Source organism: Urocitellus parryii, chromosome 5, assembly GCF_045843805.1.
Source record: "Urocitellus parryii isolate mUroPar1 chromosome 5, mUroPar1.hap1, whole genome shotgun sequence".
NCBI classification, from domain to species: domain Eukaryota; kingdom Metazoa; phylum Chordata; class Mammalia; order Rodentia; family Sciuridae; genus Urocitellus; species Urocitellus parryii.
In genome coordinates, this window is record NC_135535.1 from 130,935,916 (window position 1) to 130,941,915 (window position 6,000).

A 6,000-nucleotide genomic window follows, 5' to 3' on the forward strand; every position below is an offset into this window, starting at 1 on the left:
AGCCTCCCGAATTGTTGGGATTACAGGTGTGTACCACCACATCCAGCTGGGTAAACATTTTTTAATAGACATATTTTAATGTGTCTCAGAAAAACATAATGGTAAGCAGTAAAAGTTGAAAGCCAAGTAAAATAAATGATTTAATTTTAAATAAGTTGGTTGAAAATTAACGAGTACATATAACAAAAATTAAAAAACACTTGGATGACTGAAATTTAGGAAATGAAGGTATGGTATTTTTTAAAAAGATATTTTTGAGATACTGATGGACCTTTATTTTATTCATTTATTTATATGTGGTGCTGAGGCTCAAACCCAGTGCTTCACACATGCTAGGCAAATGCTCAACCACTGAGCCACAACCTCAGCCTGAAGGTATGGTATTTTAACTTTAAAGGATTGATGGAAGTAATATGCACAGTTTTAGAAAAACTATATAAGAGTAAAAATTATATGTAAAAATTTCATTGTAGACCCCAATCTTTTCTAATAATCAGTTTTAGGTTTCCCATTTTAGTAATTGCCATCATAAGACCAGTAGTTGTTTTAGATATTAATTTGTTATATTTTATTATTAATGATAAGAATTTATCTTGATTATACAGGAATGCTTCTCACTTTTTGTAAGCATGTTGGCCTGCTTAGGCTCCCAACAAAATAACCCAGAAATTTGTTGTCTTACAAATTCTAGAGGCTGAACTTCCCAGATCAAGGCCCAACGGGATTGGTTTCTGATAAGAGAACTCTTCCAGCCACTTTCTTAATATGTCTTCACATGGGCTTTTCTCAATGTGCATGCAAGTAATGAGGCTGAGGGAAAACCAGAGAGAGAGAGAGAGAGAGAAAGAGAGAGAACTCTTTGGATTCTCTGGGTTTTTTTTTTCAATTTTTTTAAAAAAATAAACGACTGCAGACACATTACAATTCTTATTACATGTATACAGCACAATTTTTCATATCTCTGTATATAAAGTATGTTGACACCAATTCGTGTCTTCATACATGTACTTTGGATGATGATGTCTATCACATTCCACCATACTTACTAATCCCCTTCCCCCTCCCTTTCCCTCCCACCCCTCTGCCCTTTAAGTGTTGGCAAGGATGTGGGGAAAAAGGTACACTCATACATTGCTGGTGGCACTGCAAATTGGTGCAGCCAATATGGAAAGCAGTATGGAGATTCCTTGGTAATCTGGGAATGGGACTACCATTTGACCCAGCTATCCCTCTCCTCTGTTTATACCCAAAAGACTTAAAAACAGCGTACTACAGGGTCACAGCCACATCAATGTTTATAGCAGCACAATTCACAATAACTAAACTGTGGAGTCAACCTAGGTGCCCTTCAGTGGATGAATGAATAAAAAAAGTGGCATATATACACAATGGAATTTTACTCAGCAATAAAAGGGAATAAAATCACTGGCATTTGCAGGTAAGTGGATGGCATTGGAGAAGATAATGCTAAGTGAAGTTAACCAATCCCAAAAAGCCAAATGCAGAATGTTTTTTCTGATATAAGGAAGCTGACTCATAGATGGATTCTCTGTTAATAAGGACACTGGTCTTCTCAATTCAGGGCCTCGCCCTTATTACCTAATTTAATCCAAATTACTTATTCCAAATAAAGCCACACTGGGGCTTAGGACTTCAACATATGAATTTTGGAGGTGACTGGCATTCTGTCCATAACCTTCTGGCCTCTCAAAATTTATGTTCTCTCATGCAAATTCTTTCATTCCATCCAGAAGTTCCCATGGTTGTCTTATTTGAATGTCTCATCTAATCTAAATCAAGTATGATCATCCTGAGGTAAAATCCTTTCTATTTATGAATCGGTGAAATCAGATAAGTTATTTGCAAAATACAATGGTGGGACAGACATAGGATAGAGAGCCATTCCAAAGGGGAGAAATAGGTCAAAGGAAAGGGATGACAGACCTCATACAAGTTCAAAATCTAGTAAGACAAATCCCATTAAACCTTAAATCTCAAGAATTGTCCTTTGTGATTTGATGCTATATCCTCCAGGACCATTCAGGCAGCATGCTCTTGTTCCTGGAACCCTGGGTGGCAGTGCAGCCTTGCCCATCACCTTTGAGATGTTCCTCACTTTTTTTTTTTTTAAAGAGAAAAGCTCAGATTCACAGCCAGATTGCTCTATTGTCTTGTCCTGTGGAATCCCAAAAGCCCCACACCTTTTATTCTGTCCTGTTATTACTGTTTCATTGAGTGAGGTCTAGCTGACAATGTTTGTAATGTGTATAATCTCATTTTTATTCTTGGATTTTGCTTAGGTGCAAAATTATCAGTCATACCCTTATTTAGTGTTCCTTTCAGAACATTTTCTTATTTCTATTATTGCAATATATATAGGTTGAGAATTTTCCAAATTAAATTATAGATCCTTTTTTAAAAAATTCTTTTTTGGTAGTTGTAGATGGACAGCATGCCTTTATTATGTATTTTTGTGCACTGCTGAGGAATGAACCCAATGCCTCGCATGTATGAGGCAAGAGCTCTGCCATTGAGCTTTAGCCCCAGCCTGTCCTTTAAAAAAAAACAAAACAAAACAAGGCCAGACGGAGCATAGATTTATTGAAAGTGAAAATGAAAGTATACTGTAAAGTAGAACTGAGTAGGCAGAGAGAAAGAAAGGCTCTGTGGCTCCTTTTTGCTTAAAAGTCTTTCAATCTATCTGTATAGAAAAAAAGAATTTTTTATCATTTTAAGTTATAAGGAAAAACCAATACTTTCCCTAGAGATCTCAATTATTTCATTTCATTGCTCACAATTTGTACCTTCTACAAAACGCCAGAACACAATTCAGCCAAGTTCTTTCATTTTACACCAAGGGATTACTTTTGTTCTAATTAATAAAATAACAGGTCTGTCTGAGACCTCACAAGAATGACCTTTAATGTCCATAATGTCCTTGAGCATTCTGTTCATGCTCCGTAGTAAGATGGAGGCTTTCCCTGGAGCTCTCTTCTTTTTGAGTTCTCACCTTTCATCCAATTGTGTTGGTCCATATTTCCACCAACAGTCCTATCATGACAATCCAAGTCTAGCACTTGCATCCAAATTTTTCAACTTCATTACCCAGTTCCAAAACTACTTTCTCATTTTTAGGTATTTATTACAGAAGTGCCCACTTCTTAGAACCACAATACGTATTAGCCTGCTCAGGTTGCCCCAGTGAAATACCACAAACTGGGTGGCTTAAACAAATTTATTTTTTCGTAGTTCTGGATGCTGGAATTCCAGAACAAGTCTAGTAGGTTTGGTTGCTGATTGCTGGTGAGGGTTCTTTTCCTGGTTTGCAGATGGCTGTTTTTCTTTACTTACTCCCTCCCTTCCTTTTTATGAGTTGGTCCAACTCAATTACCCAGGCTGGCTTCAAGCTTTCAGTCCTCCTTCCTCAGCTTCCTGTGTAACTGGGTTAACAGTTGTGCATGACCAGACCCAGCTCAGATGACTGCCTTCCTGTGTGGCCCTCACATGATCTGTCCTTAATGGGGTTTGGGGAAGGACTGAGCTCACCAATGTCTCTTCTTATGGACTCCAGTCCTATAGATCAGAGCCCCACCCTCATGACCTCACATAACCTTAATTATTTCCTTTTTCCAATTACAGCCACAGTAAAGGTTAGTTAGGGTTTTAACATGAATTTTGATAGTATACCATTTGGTCCATAATAGTATTTTTTTAGTTATAGTAATTTCAAATTCACCTACTCTACTGCAATTACCCCAGTACAGGTTACCATAGCCTTGACTTGAGCTATTGCAATAGCTTGCTAACTAGGCTCTTTGAATTAGTTCTATGTCCTTCACAGCCTTCTATAAACATAACCACCATCTTGCCTTTTTGTGATTGATATTTTCTTCTTCTTTTTCTATATGGATTTATTTGTTTAGGTACTGGGGATTTAATTCATGGGCACTTTACCACTGAGTTATATTTCCAGTTCTCTTTTAACTTTTTATTTTGAGACAGGGACTTCATTAGCTGCTGAGATTGGCCTCAAACTTGCACCTCTTGCCTCACCCTCTCAAGTCAATAGACATGCTCCACCGCACCCAACTTCTATATGGTTTTATCTCCTAAACCATAGTATCCCTTCAGTTTTCTCTTTGCAAAATGGTATGGAATTGTATGGAATATATATTATTTATTTTATTTCACACAGGGGCATGGATACTTATTTGTGTTGCTGTGGTTGTAGTTTATTTTTATGGTGGTGGTGTATAAATATGAATTTATTCATCCATCTACTATTGATGAACATTGGATTGTTTCTGCCTTTGAGCTGTTACAAATAATGCTGATATGAACATTCTTGTACCTGTCTCTTGAAAAATATATGCATGTTTTTCCTTTGGGTCTATATATAAGAGTAGAATGTCTAGATCATAAGATGGTCCTTGTGCATGTACAGTTTATTAGATAATACTTAACCAATAGTTCAAAGTGGTTTTACTAATTTATTTTTCTTTTCTATATATAACAATTTGAGAGTTCTGTGCTTTATATCCTTACCAATGCTTAGTATCTTTACTTTAGTCATCCAGTTTGTTTACAGCTTTCACACCCTCCCTCTCTCCTCAGACTCTCCCCACCAACTCCAAAGTATCTTTTCTTTTTTGCAATCTTATAGATTGGGGGTAGAGTGGGATCTCAGCCTTGGAGAGGAGAGTTATCTTCCTGGGGTGATACTGAACTTGGACTTCGATCTCCCTGGCCCTTGAGAGGCCATCAGAACCAAATCTCATATCTGTCCTGTTTGGTATACACACATAGTACAGTCATAATTTTAGTGCTCTGTTACCACTTTGGATGCATGCCTTCACTTAGATTTTAGTCCACTGACTCTAGAGAAGCTTGCCAGTCTTTCTTTCGTTTTTAAAAACATGTACTTAAGCCAGGCATGGTGGTGCATGCCTATAATCCCAGTGACTTCAGAGGCTGACAAGTTTGAGGCCAATTTCAGCAATTTAGCAAGACCCTGTCTCAAAAAATAAAAAGGGCTGGGGATGTAATGCTCAGTGGTAGAAGTAGAGCACCCATGGGTTCAGTCCCTAGTGACCAAGCAATAATAGCATTAGCAGTAGCAACAACAACAAAAAAAGAATATGTACTTCAAAATTTTTATATAGCATTTTCAGCTTGAGCCATAGTTTAAATAACTCATTCTGGTCTTATTTCTTAAAACATATTTTTGGTTTTAATTTAATTTTTTTAGTTCATTTTCTTAGATTTTTTGTCAGTCTTAATCTTTTTCTTTCATACTGTTGGTTTTCCTCAAGTGTTTAGAGATTTTGTACATTATTAGGAAGTAAGAATGGGACTGATTAGCATGAGTGGGGGCCAAGGAGAAAAATATAAATATTGCTTAATTTTTATGTACTTGGTGACTGTGCTTATAAGGTAATCCTCTTTTGCAAATTTGTTCATTCAAATACTTATTGAGTAACTCCCAAGTGCAAGGGAGAGTAATTAGGTGTTTGGGATATAATAGTAAACCAGGCAGGTAAAGCTTACCTTGCAACCCAGAATTTCCTTAACCATGTCACTAATTATCATTTTGATAAATATTATAAAGGAAAAGTTTGTGGAGCTGTGCAAGTATGCAACAAAAGCACCTGACCTTGGGGCTGGGGATATGGCTCAAGCGGTAGCGCGCTCGCCTGGCATGCGTGCGGCCTGGGTTCGATCCTCAGCACCACATACCAACAAAGATGTTGTGTCCGCCGAGAACTAAAAAATAAATATAAAAAAAAATTTTTAAAAAGCACCTGACCTAGTCTAGGACTCCTTAGGTTGAAATTTCTTGAAGAATAATAAGTGAGAATTAGCTAAGAAAATAGGAAGGTGCTGGGCAAGAACCCTAGAAGATATATATGATATATGATGTATGTGTGTGTGTGTATATTTATTTTTTTCCCAAGAGGAGTTTTTCTTAGGCTTCACCTCTTTATTTCAGGATGAAATGCC